At 45.8% G+C, this 22,639-nt stretch overlaps 1 protein-coding gene across 2 annotated transcripts in view; it reads left to right on the forward strand.

The window, feature by feature from the left end:
• Positions 1-22,639, forward strand: part of ARHGAP23 (Rho GTPase activating protein 23) — a 175,286-nt gene that overhangs the window by 26,258 nt on the left and 126,389 nt on the right. The window lies entirely within an intron of this gene.

Raw genomic sequence — 22,639 nt, forward strand, 5'->3', positions numbered from 1 at the left:
GTAGGCATGCAGAGAAGCCTGACCCGGAGCGGAGAGAAGGATTATGCTGGGTGGGTTTGGAGGATCAGGAGGGGCTGTTCGGGAGACTCTTAATCCGAGGGCTGTGGCTTCGAGCCCTGTGTTGGGCAAAAAAGATTTCTGTATTGTTGGGGGTTGGACTAGATGACCCTCGTGGTCCCCTCCCAACTCTACAATTCCGTGATCCCAGGGAGAATTTACTGGGAGGAAAGAGAGAGAGGTTAAACTGGGCAAGTGCTGGAAGCTCATACTGGATGAAGGGGGTGGGGAGATGAAGAGGGGTGTGTGTGTTCGTGGTGAAGGGTGGACGTGCTTTGAGTGCAGAAGGTTCTGGGTTCAGTCTCTTGGCATTTCCAGGTAGGGCTGGGAATGCCCTGTCATACTTTCCCCACTCAAGGTGATTCAACTGTGGGAATGTGAACATATACAAAGTGGGGATTCTAATCTGTGGTAGCGCCTGTGAATTTGGAACCCAAGGTGGTTTAGTGTTTTGTTTCTAAATTCTGGAGTAAAACACAGCTGTAGCTCAGTGGCAGCGCAGATGCCTTGCACGAGGAAGGTGTGCAGCAAAGCTGTGAAGGTCCTCTGCCTGGAACCTTGGCAAGCCCCTGCCAGTCTGTGTAGACAATACTGAGTTAGCCTGTCTCAGTATAAGGCAGCTTCCTATGTCCCTGTATGTGATGTAAGCATGGTGCTGGCGTGGAAAATGGGGAGTGGGGCAGAATGGTATGTTCTCTTGTACCCCCGCCTTTGTCCTTTGGATGGAGTTAATAGCTGGGTAGGGGTGTGTGGCCTTGATGCTTGTGGTTATGGTTCAGGGATAGGCCTTTTTTTTTGGGGGGGGAGGGAATCTGCTATCTGAAGTTTGCTGGTATGCTAGCATCAAAGACTCTTGCTGATTCAGGAAAACAGGAAGGAAAATAGCTGCTTGGGAGGTGAGTTTGGTTTCTGGTTGAGCTCGGTGGGATCAAAGAGGATGTGGGTCATGTGGCTGCTCAGTGCGCCCAGCAGGGAACCTGCGGTGCTTTCAGGTGGGTCCTTACTTGTGGAATATCCATGCGTCATTTGCTTGCATTCAAGAAGGGGATCCACATGCCTCTGCCATTCTTGGGCAATGCTACGGTAATTGCTGCAGGGGTGGATGTTCCGTAGAGCTATTTCCCCATCTTTTGAGCTCAGTATGGTTTTGACACGGGCACTTGTTGGGGATTGCCCCATATTGCAGTGTAACACCGCCCCTCCTCAAATCCGGTGGATCTGCCTCTGAGCTTTCCTGATTCATTTTGTTTCAGGTCTCCATTCTTGCCAGGCATGCTTCCTCTTCACCTTTCTCCATGCTAGCTTTTTGAATGTAAACACCCCCCCCCCCAATTTCACATTTAATAAGTAGCTGATCATGGCAGTATTGGGCACTGTACCATTTTAGACCACAGGTGGGTGATTTGTATTTTTTAATATGCACCACTGTTAAATGCATATATGTACAACTTCCCTAGATGACCTGCAAGGAGAGAGGAAGTTCTAGGCTTTCTGACATTCCTTTCTTCTTTCTTTAACTTGCATAGAAGTTTTAAAAAAACAAACACAAAGCGCTAGAGTCCATGCTACAAGCCCATTCCCTTCCCTGCCTTCTGCCCATATGGGCCAGGGCCAAGGCAATACATTTTAAGGACACATGCTGAAAGTTAACTGTATGTTCTGACCAGGAAGCTCTGTTTGCCTGTCTTGCGATATGAGGGCCCCCGGTTGCCATTACGTCTATTCCTTCTGCACATGTCCTGAGAAATCTTGTTCTTTGATTTTTCTGCACATCATCTATGGTTAAGTCCTGGCTTTGGAAAGAGCTTCCGCTTTGAGGTCGTCTTGGCCCTTTTGAGCCATTGCAAAGGTGTTGCTTGCTTAACATTTTCCCTCGCTCCTGGAAAATCCCAGTGGACGCTCTTTGTAAAAGCAAGGTGTTCCCCTACCTACCCCATCCCAAACGTGCAATTTGCTTTTAAAACTTCCCGTGCTGTTGATGTAACAATCTTTCCCATCATATATTTGCATAGTTTATCCTACCCTTCGTGGGCTGTATATTTTAAGGCTTTATTTCAAATTTGTCGCCATCCTGACACGTGTTCTTAGAGCCCAAGGACATGTAAGAGTAAAAAAGAGTGTGCCTCTGATCATGTGTAGACATTTCTACACTGGGCTTCTATGCTGCCATCAAAGGACTGCGGCCTCCCTCCTACATATCTGGGATTGGGGCATTTGACTTCTGGGCAGGTCCTTTTCTTTTAAGACTTATTCATCGCTGGATCTAGCTTTCTGCAGCCAAGTACTCTTACCCAGAATGGGCCTTGTCCATCTTCCGATTCCGAACTAAAAAGTCACCCACGCCTTTTCTTGTTCTTTCCTTTCATTTGAGTTTCCTTGTCAACTTGGTCTCCCCCACAGGCTCCATGCTTCCCTGCTTATCTGCTTTGCAGTGTACAGAAGTTCCTGCCTGCCTGCCTAATTTATCCGGTTGTGCTGGTGCTTTTTTAACCGGATGGGATGTCCTTTCTTTCTTTCCTTTTTTCAAAAAAATGTGGCGGAACCTTGCCTCTGGCTTTTGCTTTGCAATGCTCTTCAATTTCATTTTTCAATGCCACCCCCCCCCTCATTCTAAATTTTAACAATTTGCCATTGTGGGTGTAATTCCAACAGTGTGTTCCTATTAAGTTCCAGGTCAGTGCTACCTTCCCCAACCTGGTGCCCTCCAGATCATCCCCCCTCCCCCAGCCAGCACAGGTCTTTTTATACTCTGTTAGCTGCCCAGGAAATATACAGTGGTGCCTCGCATAACGAATGCCCTGCTTAACGAAATTTCCGCCTAACGATAGGATTTTTCGAGTGGAGCTTGCCTCGCTAGACGAATGCGTTTTACGAAAAATTCGTCTAGCAAATCGCGGTTTCCCATAGGAATGCATTGAAATTCAATGGGCAAAAAAAAATTTCAAAATTTTTTCAATGCATTCCTATGGGATTCGCTAGACGAATTTTTCGCTATAAGAAAAGACCCGTGGAACGAATTAATTTCGTCTAGCGAGGCACCACTGTAATTTGTTTTTGAAGGTGGAGGAGATGAATTATGTAAATAAGTTACATTTTGGAACCCCTGTTCCCTAAAATATAATTTGTGTAAGGGGCTGTGTGTGGCTATTCAGAAAGCCCCTGAGAAAAGGAACTCTTTGCACATGTTCAGAAAACTCGTGTCTCTATTATCACTTTAGTCGATCCAAAGGCTGTAGTGTTGAAAATATGATTCTGGGAATGATTCTGATGAGCCCAGAGCTTATGTGTCAACTATCTTAAGTGTTTCCCAGCAAGAAACATAACATACTGAAGCCCAAGAGGCGGCTGACAAACTATGGAAACAAGGAGTTCAGGATAGTAGTACAGGTGGTGATCATTTTGCACGGGGGCTCCATTCCTGGCCCCCTGTGTGCGCCAGCGGAGCATGCATAAGCCTGCCTCCGCTCTGCCCCCTTCCGGGTTCAAAAGGACCCACCCATCACTTGGACATGCACAAAATGATCACCACCTGTACATGGAACATTTGCTAGAGATTTAGGTTGAGACACTCTCGCCTTGGGAACTGGTTATCAGTGGCAGGGCTAAGCCCTGCAACGTGGCTAATAAGGATGCCTCTGAGCATGTGTAGAATGCCTTTCCTTCACTACTGAATAAACACAGACACTTGAGATTTGAGGGAAAGGCTTTCAAACCACGCCCGTTGCCTTTTATTTTCCAAATGGACATGGCTAGTACAAAGTTGAGGCAGGAACCGTTTTTTGCCTTTGTGCCACATGCTAAGATTTCAGTACTGTTGACACTGCTGCTCCTGTTCCATACGGATTCTGAGTCCGTAGTTTGACACGGGGTCGCATCAGCATCACTTGGGTAGATTCTGTGGCCAAGTTCCTTCCCGCCCCCCCCCCCCAATACTTGACAGCAGCGGTTTGACTTCCATGTGATCTTTGGCAGGAAGCGATGACTTCAGCAGGAATTAAGCTGCTTTCGTTCCTGTTTGTGTTGTCCCATGGCTGAGAAGGAGAGAAACCGGCACTGAGTAAAGTGGGGAGGAATGGAAGATGCCTGTCTTAGAAGAAGAAGAAAAAGCTCTCTTGTTCAACTATTTCTTCTGCCCAGCCGAACTGGAGGCTTAATGAGAATCACCTGCAGTGGATGTATTACTGCTCTCCCTTCCCCGAAGGCTTGAAACTACTGCTAAATCTCCCAGCAGTAATTTAGCATCATATTATGGCTGATCAGGTGTAAACGTATGGTAGCGGGACACACACCCGATGGTAGTTCAAGCAGTGAGTAAATTGCTAAGTGTGAACAGCCTATAAAGGGGAGTAGGGTGAGGAGCAGGTTGTGTTTGGGGTGAAAAGCAAGATTTCCGGAGTGAATACTGGTCCTAGGAATTCGTCTCTCATATTAATCATGGGCTCGGAAGATTTCCTCTCTCTAAACATACAGTTGTGCTGTTGGGGAGAGCGATTCTGTACAGATGCAGAGTTCCACCAATCAAATATTTATTACAGCCGACCCACCATTAAAGATAGTACAAACTGTAAAAATGCATAATCTCCACCTCAGAAGAACAAAAGGTGCCGAGTGATCGTGGCAGGTCTAAGAGATATCACAACATTCGGATATAATGGCACCTCTTCAGTAATGGATTCAAAAGATCCCCCTCAGAGAAAATACTCAGAAGGTTCTTTAAGGATCAATCAGGAAACTGCTTCATACGGGGGTAAATTATGTGTTCTCTGAACCTCTTGGTAGAATCTACAGTAAAAATACACACATACACAAAGGGACTGATTTGAGCGCTAAATGATTATATGGAGAGTGCCCATCCTTGGTGAGTTGATACACCCAGTTTCTGTATACCTGGAGATGATACCTTCACCTTTCTCTCTCTCTCTTGTGTTCTAATTAAAGTCTAGTTAGCTTTGGCCTCCACTTTATGCTGATGCCAATAAAAAGTCTCCATTGTGCCACAAGAAAAGGATGCATTTTCCAGTGTGTGCATTGTTCAAATTGCTAGCTCTGGGTATGGCTAAGGTGTAGGCAATGGGCGTGGAGGTTTTACGAAGGGAACAGAATGTGAGGCGAAGGCAAGAGATGCTCGTGAGCACCAGTCAGTGGCTTGCAGCGGGAGGGGGAGAGAGCAGCTCTTTTATTTCAGCTACCTGGTTGGGCTCGAGTCTGGAAATAGCTGTGCAGAAAATGGATTGTTGGCCCCTAAGAATTTGGACATTTTTTCTCTCTCCCCACCATCTCTGAGGAAGGGGCTCGTTCCTAAACAGTTTAATGTTTCTAGCTTCTAGAAATGTGAAATATTTCCCTGAAGTAAGATGCTAATGGACATGCGAGGGTTCTCAACATTGTGTGTTTGGGGGGGGGCAGGGTTTCATTAATCCTGAACTAGCATTTCTGAGGACTGAAAGCAAATAGGCCCCGGGCCTAAAGCGAGACGTAGCAGCGTCTTGTTAATTTTTGCTCCTCCTTGCTTCAGGGTTCATATTAGTCTCGATCACGTCATTTGCTGCATGTTTGAGGAGAGTTTTTGTGTCTGCAAAAAGATAGTAATAATGGAGGGAGCGTTGAAGAGAATACTTGCCTGGCCTCTTGGGACTTGTTAAAACGGCTTGGAGACGGGTAGCAGGCTATGCTGCGAAGAAATCCCCCGTGTTCTTTGCAATTTTACTTTTCATCTGTTTGGAAATTTTGCATTTATGGGGTGTGGATGCAGCGAGCCCGGGAGGGTACGCCTCTTAAATCCATGTGGTTCCTTGAGAAATCCTAGCTCATTATGCTGCATATGTGTGGTTCTTTTAACTTTTTTTTAAGTGCTATTTGTGGTTTAGAAGGACACTCCATCCTTGCAGAAGTCGGCAGGCCGCCAAGCAGACTCAAGCCAAGAGGAAAGTTTTTTCTGCTCCCTCACCACCACCACTAGGCCGGTGTGCTAGGCCGCTGGAATTCTGCACCCGAGTGTGGCATGTCCTGGGAATTTCTTGCCAGGAGATTTTAGAATATGGAGCAAACGTACGTCGCAGGTAGAACAATCTCTGTGCTGTTTAGCACTGAACTGCGTTCATTGAGAGCCACCACCCTCCTCGTTCACACTTGTTTAGCTGATTTAGAAATTACTACATTGCTTTGTAAATGAAGTCTACAACTGTTAGCAGCCTGCCAGCCCACACATTAGTCATTTGTCGTTTAATAGTAGGAGGAAAAAGCCAGCTTTTGCAAATTTCCCCTGTCTCGTTGCCCAGAGGTAATTCTTGCACACTACAGGCCACCAGATGTGAGATTGTTCACAAGACTGTGTGGTTGTGACATCACCAGGTTTGAGCATGCAGTCATCTCTTGGAACGTGGCTACCCATCTATCCTGGAAACCTCTTGAGATTTGCATGAGAGTGTGAACAGCTGCTGTACATCTCGCCGATAAATATATTTGTGTTTACTGTTCATTGGCTCATATTTTTCCTGCCTTAGATTATGCAGCTGTGTGTGTGCAAGCCAGCTTTTAAAAATTAAATTGAACTTTTGGTAGGGCGGAATGAGGTACCCCAGTATGGGACCTGTGGATTTTTCAGCCCACTTCAAATCTTAGTTTTATTGATCTTTTTTATTACAAAGAAGTAAAATAAAGTTTCTAGACCTCAGCATTGTGTGGGGTGGGTGGAATCTTGCAAATTATCTGATGAATGGGTTCAAGGAGTTAAATCACGGAATGAGGATTCAAAGGGAGAAATGTGTAATGGGCTTCTGAATTCTTAACATTTTATTATCTTCCCCTCCATATTCTCCACATCTGTATTCTTTCTATAAATTGTACTCTCTGGTTGCTGGTGGCTTTTTTTTATATAGCTTGCTGCTTGGCAGATGCTCGAGTTTCCCAGCTAGGTTTCCTTCTCTCTCTCCCTTCCCTTGCATCTGTGAACTTGAAATACCAGAAAAGTGTGTTGCCACACACCTACCGCATACAAATGGTGAATTTGGGAATTGGCAAGGGATCCTTGCGCCGAGCTGGCAGCACTGAATTTGAACCTACAATGCCAGCGCTGAGCTGTGCATTCTGAAAGTTTTTTCTTTGTGACTTTTCAAAACGCCACAGGGTTCGACTTGTACTGAGCTCTTGTACCGGAGCTCAGTTCTGGGACCTGTTCTCAACGCAAGTTCAACACTATAGAGTGTTGTCCTCACCACACAGTTAGCATAGTGATCTCCTGCAGACAGATCATTCTGGGGCCCAAACTAGTAAGCATTGTTCCTTTTCTTAAAAAATAAATAAATTCCAAACATTATTACAGTATATACTATGGGATGAAGCAAACAGCAGTAGACATCCTTCAAATATATTAAAGGATGCCATATAGAAGAGGGAGAAAGGTTGTTTTCTGCTGCTCCGGAGAAGCGGACACAGAGCAATGGATTCAAACTACAAGAAAGAAAATTCCACCTAAACATTAGGAAGAACTTCCTGACAGTAAGAGCTGTTCGACAGTGGAATTTGCTGCCAAGGAGTGTGGTGGAGTCTCCTTCTTTGGAGGTCTTTAAGCGGAGGCTTGACAGCCATCTGTCAGAAATGCTTTGATGGTGTTTCCTGCTTGGCAGGGGCTTGGACTGGATGGCCCTTGTGGTCTCTTCCAACTCTATGATTCTATGAAAAAGAACAATACTATTGTTCCTTAAGCCTACCCTGCAGGAGTTTCCTGCAGCCAATTGGAAGCTGTGCCTTAGTTTCTGAACATTTTGGAAGTCAAACGGACTTCCGGAACGGATTCCGTTCGACTTCCGAGGTATGACTGTATTGATAATGATATATCGTCCAAACTGGTTTGAAGTCCATATAGTGATACTGGTTTCCTAATTTTTGACTTGGCAATATATTGTGAATCATTATGCAGAAAATCACAATGCGGGGAAAACTGTGAAGCCACTTGATGCCTCTACAGTGGTACCTCGGTTTAAGTACACAATTAGTTCCAGAAGTCTGTACTTAACCTGAAGCGTACTTAACCTAAAGCGAACTTTCCCATTGAAAGTAATGGAAAGTGGATTAATCCGTTCCAGACGGGTCCGCGGAGCACTTAAACTGAAAGTACTCAAACCGAAGCGTACTTAAACCGAGGTATGACTGTACATAGCTCCATCCTTATTTCGGACATCGTGATATAAATCAGTATATCCCGATGTTTAGCTGGTGGTCTATCACAGTTTTGAAAACCAGGTATCCCCGAGCCCTATGATGGTGTAAAAGAAGAGGCTGCCTTTTTTTTTTTTGAAGAAAGGACTCTCTGGGTGTCCTCAAGAGAGTCCATATAGCCAGCCAGAACCCACCTGAGGTCCGGAGTGTGGGGCGGTCTTCCGGGGGGGGGGGCTTCGAACTCCGACACTTCTCATATCAAGAAAGTAAGTCCTGGTAGACATCTGGCCCATTAGGCCTCTCCCAGCCCTAACCTGACAATGATCGGACACGCCTTGTCCCAGCATGGTGGAGGCAGAGAGAGACCTCAACAGTGGTCCCCTTCATGAGCCTTCTCGTGAGGGAAAGGATTCGCGGAGGAGGCTGGGGGATGGGGAAACTGCTACCCTTGCTTCTAGCACAGTAGCCCCATTGTGGTGCTTTTCGGTCACATTCTTGCCAACTTGGTAATGATTGACCGCAGACCCTTTTCTCTCTCTCTTCCCCACCCCCTACGCCCATTCCGGGCCAGAACCTTACTTGGAGTAGGCAGCCTTTTGTGGATCAATACATGTTCTTTAGAATGATGGGCCTTTGGTTCAATTAACCTTAAAGCTGAAAACAGCTGTTGGAGCACTGCCCAGTTTTAACAAGATGGGAGTGGGGCAAAACTTTTTGATGGGAGGTAGTCTGCTGGACTCCCAATTTCCTTCCATCTCCAGCCGGCATTGCCAGTGGTCAGGGATGATGGGAGTTGTAGTCCAATAAATTAAAGGGTTCCCCATCCCTTTAATAAGCCCCGAGTTCTCAGCTGTGGCCAGTTGTAGTCAGAAAAGAGGTGCCTTAACCCCACAAGCAGAAGGTTGTGTGTTGGTTTTTGTTTGTTTGTTCAGAAGTGGCGTCTTGAGAGTGGGAGAAAATCGGTACACAGGGCTTGGCAGTGGAACACGATACATGCTTTTGACGGGCATGGCGTGGACAAACAAGGGAGCTTTACATGCCGCAGGGTTGTGGGAAGGGGAGGCCAAAGGGTCATAGTTGCTGCTTCTCCCCCCACCCCAAAGCAGGGCTCCTGAATGGTGGACAGCTGTGGGATGTGATCCATTAAACAGAAAGGCAGCCTGGCTATCTAGGTCTTTGCATGCAGAAGATTTCAGGTTCATTCCAGGTAGATGGGGGGATCCAATTCTGCACAAGGCAGCTTCCTGCACTTTCCGTGGCCAGATGTCCGTTAGCTCAGGGATGTGGTGAGAACAGGGCACTTAATGGCACTGTGACTCCGCAAATGTGACCCACACATTTTTGGCTGGCTGTGCTCCCCAAAGACCTTGCTGGGAGCGTGGAATCTCATTTTTGGTGTTGTGCTGAGCTTTGGAGGGATATCACTTTAGGACTGGAGAGAGGGGTTCATGTGTGTATGTATATATGTAATATACCTCTCTTCATCATAAGATCTCAGGGCAGTTCACAGAATAAAACACAGGTCTAAACCACTGAGCCTCTTGGGCTTGACGATCAGAAGGTTGGCAGTTCGAATCGGTACAACGGGGGGAGCTCCTGTTGCTCTGTCCCAGCTCCTGCCTACCTAGCAGTTTGAAAGCACGCCAGTGCAAGTAGATAAATAGGTACCTCTGTGATGGGAAGGTAAACAGCGTTTCCATGCGCTCTGGCTTCCGTCACGGTGTTCCGTTGCACCAGGAACACTTTAGTCCTGCTGGCCACATGACCCGGAAAGCTGTCTGTGGACAAACGCCGGCTCCCTCGGACTGAAGCGAGATGAGCGCCGCAACCCCATAGTTGCCTTTGACTGGACTTAACCATCCAGGGGTCCTTTACCTTTACTTTTTTTTAAAACAAGTAAATGATTACAAACACTTAACAACAAAACAATACCCCACCCTTCCCACAGACACATTTGAAAGGCTGTAGAATATTAATCAGCCAAAGGCCTGGTTGAAGAGGAACATTTCCACCTGGCACCTAAAATATATATAACGAAGGTGCCGGGTGAACCTCCTTGGGGAGAGCATTCCACGAATGGGGAGCCACCACAGAGAAGGCTTGTTCTCGTGTTTCTGCGCTCTGGACCTCACGTGGAGGAGGCACATAAAGAAGGGTCTCAAATGATGAACGCAGAGTCCGGGATGGCGTATATTGGGAGAGGCTGTCCTTGAGGATTAACTTTGGAGACACCTTGTTGCACTCTGTTTGTGGTGCTAGGGAGAGCCTTCCTACTATTATGGAGCCCGGGAGAAGGGTGTGGGGCCTCTCCTTGACCTTACACTCTCTTTGGAGACACTTGGCGAAACTGGAAGATGTATTGCTGTATTCCAAGTCTCCCTGACAGGCTTTGCACAAGGTCAGGGTGAAATCTTGCCCTTCCACAGGTTTGGGGAAAGTATGATGGGACCCAGGTGGCGCTGTGGTTAAACCACTGAGCCTAGGGCTTGCTGATCAGAAGGTCGGCGGTTCGAATCCCTGTGACGGGGTGAGCTCCCGTTGCTTGGTCCCAGCTCCTGCCAACCTAGCAGTTCGAAAGCACGTCAAAATGCAACTAGATAAATAGGAACCGCTACAGCGGGAAGGTAAACGGTGTTTCCATGTGCTGCTCTGGTTTTCCAGAAGCGGCTTTGTCATGCTGGCCACATGACCTGGAAGCTATACGCCGGCTCCCTCGGCCAATAATGCGGGATGAGCGCGCAACCCCAGAGTCGGTCACGACTGGACCTAATGGTCAGGGGTCCCTTTACCTTTTTATGATGGCTTTTATCTGATTGAATAAATTCACCTGCCAGTGGTAAGCTGGCCAAAATGTGGACTCTTGGTAAAGCACATTACACCACAGAAGACTTATTGTTGTGGATGGGGAAGTTAACAATCTTGGACCCTGGCTAGGTGTTGCTAGTTTTCTTTTTAAATATACAACATCTTATGAGTCAATCAATTGTAGAACGACAGCCACGCTTTCAAGGTCTATAACATCCTTAACTACCTCCACATTTTATCCATTTCTCCCCTACAGATAGGGATAATTCCTGTTTTCGTTTTATTTAATCATTATTTACTGTAGTTACGCTCTATGCAACACAGCTCAAACCAGGGAGGGCAGGGACTATGTACAATTTTTTCCATCAGTAGAAAATGGAGAGACATAACAAAATATTTTTAAAAAATTCACAAATCCTTAGGAAAGGCACTTATAACGCCAAGGAGTCCCAGAGGCTTTTTGCAGCAGTGTAAGAAATTAGATCCCACCCACGTGGAAGGGGAATGTTTTGGAAGGTTTTACTTTTTTTTTTAACCTATTCCCTATAATCTCCCAGATATAAGGGTTCTCTATATCACACCCTCCAGATGCTGATAAACTGCAACATGTACCACCCCTGAGCATTGGATGCGCTGGCCAGGACTGATGGGAGTCCGCGAACAGCTGGAGAGCATTGGATGGGCCATGCCCAGAATTGACGGGGGTGGTGGTGGGATGTAGTGGGTGAGATGTGTGATCAATAGGAAAGGCCTTCAGCGAGATGCTTCCAGTCCTTGAGACTTGTGTATGCATGTGGGCTGAAGTGGAGGGGGCGGAAGACGAGCGATGGAGAAAGATGAAAACAGCACTGCTAGTAATCTGTGGGAAAACATCTGGCAGTTTCTGAAGGTAGCTGGAGTATAATGAGCTCAGCCTGCTCTCCAGTCTTCCTCCTGCTCTTAAAGGAGAAGACCCCCGTGATTGGTGGTCTAACTAACCCTCTGCTAGAGGAAGAAAAGCCTTGTTGGGTTGGGTCTCTCCCAAGTAGGATTGGAATACAGATCTCTGATCCTCTCCAAAGGGGAACAGCACTTAGAAGAGGAAAGGTCCATCTTAACTAGGTTGGGACTCAGGAGCCCCCTACCCTCTGAATGATGCTGAACTACAGCTCCCACCAGCCCCACCAATCATGGCCAATGGCCAAGGATGATGGGAGTTGTAGTTCAGCAACACCTGGAGGGCCAGAGATTCCACCACACCTGTGCTAGGTTTTCACGGTTATTGCTGCACACAGGGCTGCCGTACGTCTGTATTTTCCCGGACATTACTGGGATTTCAAAGGCGGAATTGATGTCCGGGGGGAATTTCCGAAAGGCGGCGCTTTTCCCTGTATCGTAGGCAAGTCAATCGAAAAATCGCATTTTCAGTGGTTTCCTAAAACAACGACCAATTTGGGGTCTCCCTAAAAAACGCTCAACCACTTTCAGGGTGTCCTGGTTTTTACTTTTTGAAATATGGCAACCCTAGCTACTCAACTCCACCTGTCTCACAGGCAAACGGAAGTCAGAAAAGCACCAAAGTTAATTGCTGTATCTCTTTTTTCCATTTGTGTGCTCTGTGTGGTCTCTTGGACGATTGGGACATGACAATAGCTAGAAAATCCCAAGTAGAAAAATTGTGGAACTTTCTCCCCCGTCCCATATGATTCCACTTGTTTAACCTCACCCAAGCAGATATTTCTGCAGTAATTTGAAACTTTTAGGATATTTTTTTAAGGAGACCGTTGTGAAGAGTAATGTGTGTTGGAAAGGGGTGGGGTGGGGGAACACTCTTTCCCCACTGACCTTGTAAGTTAGGATATCCCACCCACAGTCCAGAACAAACCAGAACGTGAGTTATGAGGTATCCCTTCCAGGCTTGCTGCAGGAAATAGCTCATTGTTTTGCTCCGTATTTTATTTCATTATTTTTTGTTTAAAAAAGGAAAATAATCATGAAGCCAGAATCTATTTCCAGGGTTCCATGCTTTAAAAGAAAACAGGAAGTCAAAAAACTTGCTTTTCTGGGGGAAATGCCTCTGATTTCAATGCTGTTTGTTTAGGGTTTTCTGAAGGAGGCTGAGGAAGGAGAATAGGATGTATGCTAGTGGTGGGGCCGTTTCCTCTGTTTCTAGAAGTCTCCGTAATGCTTCCTCTGCAGTTCCCACAACCACCACCCCAGGAGGGGTTAATTTGACTCAGCCTCTGAACCTATTTGGAGTGCCTGGCCTCATCCTTGGCATATGTGAAATGATCATGACACAAAGAATACCCATGTTATGCTAGTTCCACACAATTTGCATGGAGAAAATCTCTTATCTCTCTCTCTCTTAAAGAAAGAAAGAAAGAAAGAAAGAAAGAAAGAAAGAAAGAAAAGAAATTAAACAATGCCCATTCTTTGTTCCCACTAGAAGATAATGTTTTTCCTTTATAATTTATTTCTGTGTTTTGCAGGTCTCCCTGGTGGTGGTGGTAAGAAGTAGGAAGGAGAGAGGAAGTGTTTTGTGGCTTGAGAAAGGATATCTTGTGCCTTTGGCTTTCAAAACAAGATAGCACACATTTTTGAAGTTTTTCTTTTTCTGGGAGGTGGGAAGTGTTGTTGTTTAACAGGGGGAAGCAGGGTTTTTCTTTTTCTCTTGAACTGTTTTCCATGTACTAAGGTCAGAAAAAAAGTTCCATTGTAAGCAGATTTTATGGTGGGATCTCGGGAATCGTAGGTCTCATTTATACTTGCAGCAGAATAAATGAGGTTGGACTATACCACTTCATGGACTATAACTACTTCAGGAGCTGGATTCCATTTTGAAAGGCTTCACTTAAAAAAAATCAACACTTCCCAGCAAATAGAAATTAGCACAAAAAGGGGCTTTGAAACCTTCTCTATGCTGTGTTAACTACTTATATGCATTAATCTTGCGGGATGGTGTTTAACTTTTGCTTTTTTGCTTTCTTTCTTTACACAAGAGGGGCATCCCCTGCATATGGCTTAAAGCAGTCTAGTCCACCCTACCACTTCATATTGCAGCATGCATTGAAATAGATCCATTGCTTGGTAGCACTGAGCATGTGTTTACACACGGCAGTGCCAGACTTCCCTGAAAAAAGGGCAGGTGTCTTTACCCTTGTGGGAGAATTCCATTGCCAGTTTGGCTGGGCCTTGCCTGCTGCAGCAAGGGGCTGTAAAAGATTTGTATACAGGGACTTGGTTTCCTGCTTGGCTACTTCTAAATTAAGAAGAGGAAGAAGTTTGCCCAGTTCTTGTAATGTCCTGGCACCATTGCATCCAGTCACCTGTTTTCTCTATTGATGCTTTCTGAACAAGCACAGTGTGGTACGCTGAGGATGGACTGCGGAGTTCAGATGCTTCTCAGATTGTGACCATGATCCAAAACAAGCAACAAGATAAATGGGTTCCTGGCACCCTCTTAGAAAAGTTCCCAGAGTTTCTTGAAGGTTAAATCTGGAACAGATGTGGCTGCAGCTCACATGTAAAGGCTTATTTGTGGGGAGCACGCAATAAAGAACACAGCGGGGAGACAGAATGTGGATCCGGAAGGTCGCCCAGAACAAAAGCAGGCACCCCCTTTTATTGTAAATTTTCAGAACTAACAATTATTAACTAGAGGTACATCCTTCATCCAATGACAATTGGTCAAGCCCCAAAGAGGTGGTGTTCTTGCATAGGTCACATCCTGCCAACACCCCAAAACTCCGCCATAGAGGAAGTACCTGGTCCTCACATACTCCTCAGACCTCTCCCTGTCACATCCTTACTCCTTAAACATCCCCCTCCTCTCCATCTTGTGACTCTTGGTGTTTTTCCTACAACTCCACCATTTTCCCATTGTCTTCCTCCTAACCTGGGTCTGACCCTTCAGGCTTGGACCAGCCTCCCCTGTTCTAACCTGCTCTAACCGGTTCCATCAGGATCCTCCCAACTCTGGCCAGTCCAGTAAGTGACCTGCTGCCCTCTAATGTCCCCCTGACCCAACTTGTGAATGCGTGTTTATGCATACTGACGTACAGGAAGGCTTGCCAGCACTGTACGTTAAAACTAATGTATGCGTTTGACAGCTGAGGGTTTGGACAGCTAGCTTTCTATCTGATGCGGTTTGCCGACATCAAATCTAAGATCACTGCTACACTTATTTAGCATAATGATGATTTCTTTAAAAAAAAATCCTGCCTATGGGAGACCTGGAAACAGGACCCGAGTGCAACAGTCTTCTCTCCATTTGTACTCTGGGGTGTGCTGGAAGGTCACGCTGTGTCTCTGTGTGAGTGCCCCACCACCACTGAGGCTAGTTATTTTGGAAGCCACATGGCCGAGCATTCTGAATGTTGACTGCTGCCGCCGCCATGTGAGGTTCCTATCCTCCTGGGCGTATTTAGCACCCTCCCACACCCCCTGCCCCCCATCCTATTCTGCTTCCTGCCATTCCCCTTGCAGGAGCGCCTGGCAGGGGAATGGCAGGCAAGTAGTACTGTAAATTACCTGATTTACTGTATTCATGGGTCAGGGGAGCTGGGCACTCGGGGACCAATGAGTGGCATGTGCTAGTCCATTATTAGCTCTAAACGATGGGCCGACAGCTCCACACTCCATTAATTAGCAGGGGAGGCAGAGGCTTTTAAAGGAGCAAATGTTAGCGTTCTCCCACACACACACACACCCACGCACACACACCCACGCACACACACCCCATTCGAGAAGCCTGGATTGTAAGTCATTGGGTCACTTTAAATGGGTGGTAGGAAGTAAGAGAGCCTGGTCTTCTGTTCTGTGTGGCAGGAAGAGCCGAGCAAGGGGAAGCTGTGGAGGCCACCTTGAAGGACTCTGGCACCCAACAGCGTTATTCCAAAGAGGTAACTGGATTGGAAGCCCCTCACATTCCCATTTGCTGCTTTGGGCATGGCTGGTGTCAGTTCTCGTGTGCAAAGTATGTCACATTGGCAGCGGGACGAGCCAATGCAAAAGTATCCAGTGGGAATGTGAGTTGCTTCTTGATGCAAACCGTATGCCTCCCGTGCCATCTTCTGCAGTAGTGCAGAATACTCTGGGGTACTTTCTGCATTTGTCACACACACACACACACACACACGCCCTCTTGCCGCCTTCCGCAGATCCACTGTGCCTGCTTTCACTCTCTCTCTTTTTTTAAAAAAATAATTTTTTATTGATTTTGCATAATAGAAAAAAACATACACATACATAACATATTATCTCCCTTCTTCCAACCCCCCCCTCCACGAGCCCCCTCCTGCCACGAGAGAATCCCCTGAAGAGTAGGCAGTCGAAGGTAGTTCATTTTATAATTGGGTTTGTCCCCACCCCTCCCTCCCTCCCCCCGGAGCCTCCCCCTGCCACCAAGAGGCTCTAGGATGACAAGGAGAGATGCAGGCGAGTGTCCACCCAACTGTCTATCCAAACTTACATTACAAATACAATACACTATAAAAAACAGAAAAAGACAAAAAGAAAAAAAATGATATCACTATTCATTTTTTCATAAACATTATTTTATAGGCTTTCCCTTCCTCCCCCCTTTCTGATTTTCATTTTAGAATCTCATTTAGCAATTTTCTTATCATTTTCCCCAAACTATTTCCAAACTTTCCAATCTTATATTGACATACTATCCATATTTTTTATTAATTTCTCTTTTATTATCCCCCAGGGCTCCCCCTGCCACGAAGAGTCCTTAGAGGAAAAAGGGAGGAAGGAAGTGGTTCTTATTCCAATTGAATCCTTCCCCCTCCCCGTCTTCCCCGCCCCAGAAGCCCCCCCCCCCGCCACCAAGAGCTCCCAGCACGGAGGCAACTGACAGGAGGGGGGGAACACCCAACCATTCCACAAATTATTCATCTTACAAAAATTATCTTTCTAGTATTCTCATTTAAATTCTGCATCTTTCTTCTAGCATAATTAACGTTCCTTTTCTTCCCTTGCCACAATGCTTTCAGTCTCTGGAGGCGACTGGGAGCAGTGTTCGAAATTCGCCAGGCACATTTTGCACCTGGCTACCGACCACTTGCGACCAAGTGAAGATGCCTGGACGCACCAGGGTGGCGCCGGACATCTCCCCCATCTGGAGGGGTGCAATAAATGGGAGGGGTGCAATAAATCACAGCACACTGTGAGGATAGGATGCTGGGCTTAGATGGGCCTTTGGTTCAGTGGGGACTCTTCTTACGGCGTTCTGTGGGAAAGTTACCATTGCCTCAGGTTGAGTGATGAGTTGTGTTCTCAGCACTGCAAGCCCACTCTTCCTTTTGAAGCGAGGTGTTCGTAGAAGGCCAGGGGACTGTGCAGAATGTTGAACGGTACACCTGGATCTGTGAAGGCCTGCGTAGTGGCACTCCTACCTGCCGGCCGCGAAGACTCACCGGGTGACTGTAGGCCAGTCATCGTCACTTCGCCTTAGCTTACCTCACAGAATAAAATGGGGGGGCGGGCGCAATCAGGCACACGCCTTGGAGGAAGGGTGGGGGCACAAGTGTAAACCGATAAACAGAAGAACAACTTGGGAGCGGCGGAGGAAGGAAACGGTAAGCTGAATTTTTCAGGGTTGCCCCATTCTGCACGAAATAACGGCGGCTTATTTCCAGGGCTGATTCCTGCAGTCTTGTTTACAATGCTGTTATATACTATATATACCAAGGAGAGAGGTGGGGACAGAGGTTTATGCCTTAAACTTATGAGTAAGGTGGGGAGCCTGTTTTCAGCTTGTTCCCTTCTGGGCCAGGGCAAGGAGCAAAAGTCAATGGAACAACGGATGTAAATGTGGGATTTTTTGTATATATATATTTTTGTATAGAAAGTGAGTTTCTCCTTGAAATTTTACCCCCCTCCTCCATCCTGCATTCAGGGAAGCGATAGGCATTATCAGAATTCAAGGACACATTCCAGCCAGGCTAAAACGCTCAAGGACGGTGTGGCTTGGGAGAGTCCTGAAGATCAGATAGAGAAGCAAGCGGGGGTGGTCGCATTTGACCCCACTGCTGACCCAGAATATGTGAAATATCAATGAAAGGAAGTGTCTCTCTTTGCAGGTGTGCAGTGCCTTTCCTGGCTTGGCACTGAGCCCCTTTTTATGCACAATTAGAACTGGGCAGTTGAGCATCTAGCCTAGAAACTGACTTCCATGTGGGTTAGAGTCCCATCACCCCTTTCTTTCTTTCTTTCTTTCTTTCTTTCTTTCTTTCTTTCTTTCTTTCTTTCTTTCTTTCTTTCTTTCTTTCTTTCTTGTAATTCAGCCATGGTAAGCTCTTGTGCAAGACTATCCAAGTAAGACTATCCACAGCATGTCTCATGGCTTTTCTTTTCTTTTTGAGCGAGTGGGAGAAAGCTGGTTGCTTCTCCTTGAATCAGAATTCTTGGGGTGGTTCTGTCATGGACGCGAAATCGAGTGGTGGCGATGATGGGCATCTTGGAGTTTTAAAATCCAGACACATTTCTGAAGGCCAGGAAACGGCCTGGATCCTGGGGATGTTGTGCACTGTGTACACTTAACTGGGCCGAGAGCCCAGCAAAAGTGCCTCGCTTTCAAACTTGAAAGCAACGAAAACAAAACTGCGCCTAAATTGGCAATTGGTGCGCTGAAGCTCGCCACGGAAGATAGAGGTTCAGTAATGATGCAGAAGAGCAGGGACGGGAGCCAAATGGGAATCGAGTATTGACTGACAGAGGAAAGGCGGCGAGAACTGGAGTGCTGCTGAGATAAAACATTTGCTGGCTTGGGATGACAAAAAGCTGGTTTCCTTCCCCATGCTGACACCCTGAAAGGAATGTCAGCAATCTAGATTGCTTCCTCCCTATCTGGCTGCCTTGCAGTTGGTTCATTCCATTTCACCTTCCTTTTCTTGATCCACCTTCCCAAAAGGTTCCCCAGCAACCCCAAGGGATAAAAAAATTCATTCCCGCAATTCCACCACCCCTCCCTCGTAAATTAAGGATGCAGCAAATTTCTGTGGTTTTCCGTCCCAGCCCTGTATTTGCAGCAGCTGCAGAGTGTGCCCCAAATAAATCAGCAGGTTTTGAACAGGTGGCACTGATCCATGGAGGTGTGGCTGCAACATGTTGCATAATGAGACCAATTGGCTGGAATGGGGAAGGAGGCGCAGGAGTCTAGCCTTGGAGAAACAGCCCCAGCATCAAGTGCAATAACTAGTTGGTTCACACTTAGTGGCGAGAGTGGGAAGCCACCGCTTGGCGGCATGAGTAGTTAACAAGCCAGTTAGCATTTTCAGCTTGCATGCTTACCTTTTTTTTTTAAAGCATGCATTTAAAAAAGGTGCTTGCAATTGGCTGCTTTCCCTTTTCTAGAAATAGGAGCTCTCGCTCTGTGTGTGTGCTTGTCCATCTAAATTGGGACCATCACAGCACATGTGGTGGTGCTTTATCCCTTTCTTCAGGGAACTTCAAGAAAGTTGTGTTAATAGCTGTCTCGGAGACATTGACATGTAATATTTGAGTGGCAAATCCTTCTGATTTCCCCTCTATTAAAGGGTTATTTATTTACTTGGTACCATACGGGTGGCAAATCCCTTCAGAATATGGTGTTACTCGGCAACATTGATAAACAGGCAAGTCCTTTTTCTGTGTTTCTGTCTCTTTCATTGTACAATGTAAGTCGGTAATTTTATAATCGTATCCATTTCGTTCACTCCTGATTTTTTCTTTTTCTTTTGACTTCATTATCAAAAGTTCCTTATGTTGAACTTATTCCGTTTTTTGTTTTTCTACTTGTGCGTATTGTCTTCGTCTCTGTTGATCAATAAAATTAAAACTAAAAAAACCCAGAGCTTTGTAGCTCCCAGTGTTCCCTGGAAAGGAGGACTGATTGTTAAGCTGCACTGACAAATGTAGCTCTGTTGGGGATATAAAGGGATCTCTGAACAACTCTCGGCACCCTCAGCAAACAACAGTTCCCAGGTTTTTGTGGTACAGTGGTACCTCGGGTTACAAACACCTCTGGTTACAGACACTTCGGCTTACAGACTCCGCTAACCTAGAAGTAGTACCTCAGGTTAAGAACTTTACCTCAGGATGAGAACAGAAATCGCATGGCGGCAGCGGAAGGCCCCATTAGCTAAAGTGGTACCTCAGGTTAAGAACGGACCTCCGGAACGAATTAAGTTCTTAACCTGAGGTACCACTGTACTCCCACCCGTTTTGTTCGGATCTTCATAATTTTTTTTGCTGGGATCTCTCGTAAAGTAAGTGTTATAATCTATAGCAGCTGGACTTGATGCCTTGACCTTGTACAATTTTTTAATGTAGCTCAGTAAAAAGAACAAAGGGTCCGGTGGAATGCCTTGCCACCAAATTCCTTTAGGCACAGTGGCCGCCATCCATCAGAAATCATATACTTTACAGCATTTCCACCTGAGGTTGATAAAGTTACCTTTATCCTCTCCCACAATGACAGCGCTTGCCAGCTTCTATCTTTCCTTGTTTAAGGGACTTCCACGAAGTCCAGTGCCGTTGATACAACATTGTAATGCAATTCTCTTTATAGCTTCTTTTGCAATAGGGAAAGGCAATGCATAGTTAAAAAGTAGTTGCCAGGCTAATTCTGGTGTGCTGTGATTTATTGCACACCTCTCATTTAAATTGCAGGACTCCCTGAACCTTCTTCAAATTTGACCCTGTTTTATAAACTTGTGTGAATGCTCTATTAATAATAATAATAATAATAATAATAATAATAATTTCTCTTAACAATTTTGGGGGAAAGACAGTGCAGTTCTTAGTTTGCATCCCTGCTGTCCCTTGGTTCTTTGCCCCCCCCCATCTGTCGCAGCAGTGCCTGTAGCTGACTTGCAAGGCCACGACCAGGATGTTGCTGTGTTTGCTTTGCAAGTCACCGAATCAATATTTGACAGCAGTTTTAATGGGGTGTTTATGTCAAGCCTAGCAGAGTCCCTGTGTCATTTTCCTTATTGACATGGCAAACAAGTGAGTGCAGGCAGGTGAGCTTGAGGTCCTGTTGCTTCTCCAGGCGCTTGGAAGCCAAGAGCCTCTCAGATGGCTGTTCAGACACACCTTTGAAGCTTGACCCTTTCCCCCCATCAGTTTTTTTGATACACAATTGGTGCTTATACTGATGTTATTGTTGTAGCGTTATGGCCTGTTACAGCTGGTGGTAGGGACTTGTGCTTATGATTCTTTTATTATTCTGTCTATTATTATTTGTTTTAAAAGGGGGCGCGGGTGGCGCTGTGGTCTAAACCACTGAGCCTCTTGGGCTTGCCGATCGGAAGGTCAGCGGTTCGAATCCCCATTACGGAGCGAGCTCCTGCCAACCTAGCAGTTCGGAAGCATGCCAGTTCAAGTAGATAAATAGGTACCATTGCGGCGGGAAGATAAACGGCATTTCCGTGTGCTCTGGTTTCTTAATGTTGTACACCACCCTGGGATCTTTTAATGAAGGGTGGTATGTAAATTGAATGAATAATTGAATTCAATTTTTCAGTTCAATAATTGAATATTGGAATAGAATAGAATAGAATAGAAATGTAGAGTTGTAAGGGAATAATAATATTCATTTTGTACCCCGCCTTACTTTTCTATGAATGTGTGGCATATAAATATTTTAAATAAACAAATAATCGCCCCCCAAAAAGCACATGATGATAGCTTAACAGTCTGATCCAGCTGTTGACCACATCAGGAAAAAGGAAAAAACCTTTTTTAAAGTTGGTTTCTTCGGGGGGGGGGGGTGTTCCAGAAGCCGACTAAAAAGGCATTTTATTCACATGCTGAAAGAAGAAAGGAAGGCTTCCTCAGTTTTCTAGAGGAGGTCATTCCATTGCCTCGGGGGGGGGGGGCGCAGTCTAGCATAAGATGTAGGGATTGCACAGAAACACGGTGACTGAAGCCAACTAAGGGTCTTTTTACATACAGTGATATTTAACAGAGTCTGCAATGAGAGAGAAGGAGAGAAGGAAAGGGGGCACATTGCATAATCGCTGCAACGGTATTTTTAAAAAAGAAATCATCTGCTTTCTCACAAAGTAGCTTTCCTGAGTCTGACGACCTAGGACACATGCCTAGCCCACCCTCTTTTGCGTTTCAAAGTTTTATGTCCCACCCCAGAGCATCTGTAGCTCTGGCCAATGCTCTGGTTTTCAATCTGTGACTACCGCAACAAGTCAATTGCACCTGGGTGCTAAGGGTGCATACCAAAGGCACAAATCCTTTTGCTTCAAGAAAAAGGCAAGTGGCTATCTTGTGCTATCTTGTCCTTGCAGCAGTTGTTATGAGGTATAAAAAGGTAACCTCCGTCAATGCTTTAATTCAGCCTGCCCCGACATGGTGCTCTCCAGATATTGTGCAACTCCCATCAGTCCCAGCTGGTATGGCCAACACTGTAAGGGATGATGGGATTTATAGTCTAGTAATGTCTGGGTGGCAGCAGGTTGGAGAAAGCTGTTTTAGGATATACAGGTGAAACTCAGAAAATTAGAATATCATCGAAAAGTGCATTTATTTCAGTAATACAACTTATTATTTTTTATTTTTATTTTTATTTTTACAAATTTGGAAATTCCACAGTAATAAAACAAATAGTTCCAATAATACAAAAATAGGCAAAAAT

The sequence above is a fragment of the Zootoca vivipara genome, chromosome 12 (assembly GCF_965207765.1).
Source record: "Zootoca vivipara chromosome 12, rZooViv2.hap1.1, whole genome shotgun sequence".
Lineage (NCBI taxonomy): Eukaryota > Metazoa > Chordata > Lepidosauria > Squamata > Lacertidae > Zootoca > Zootoca vivipara.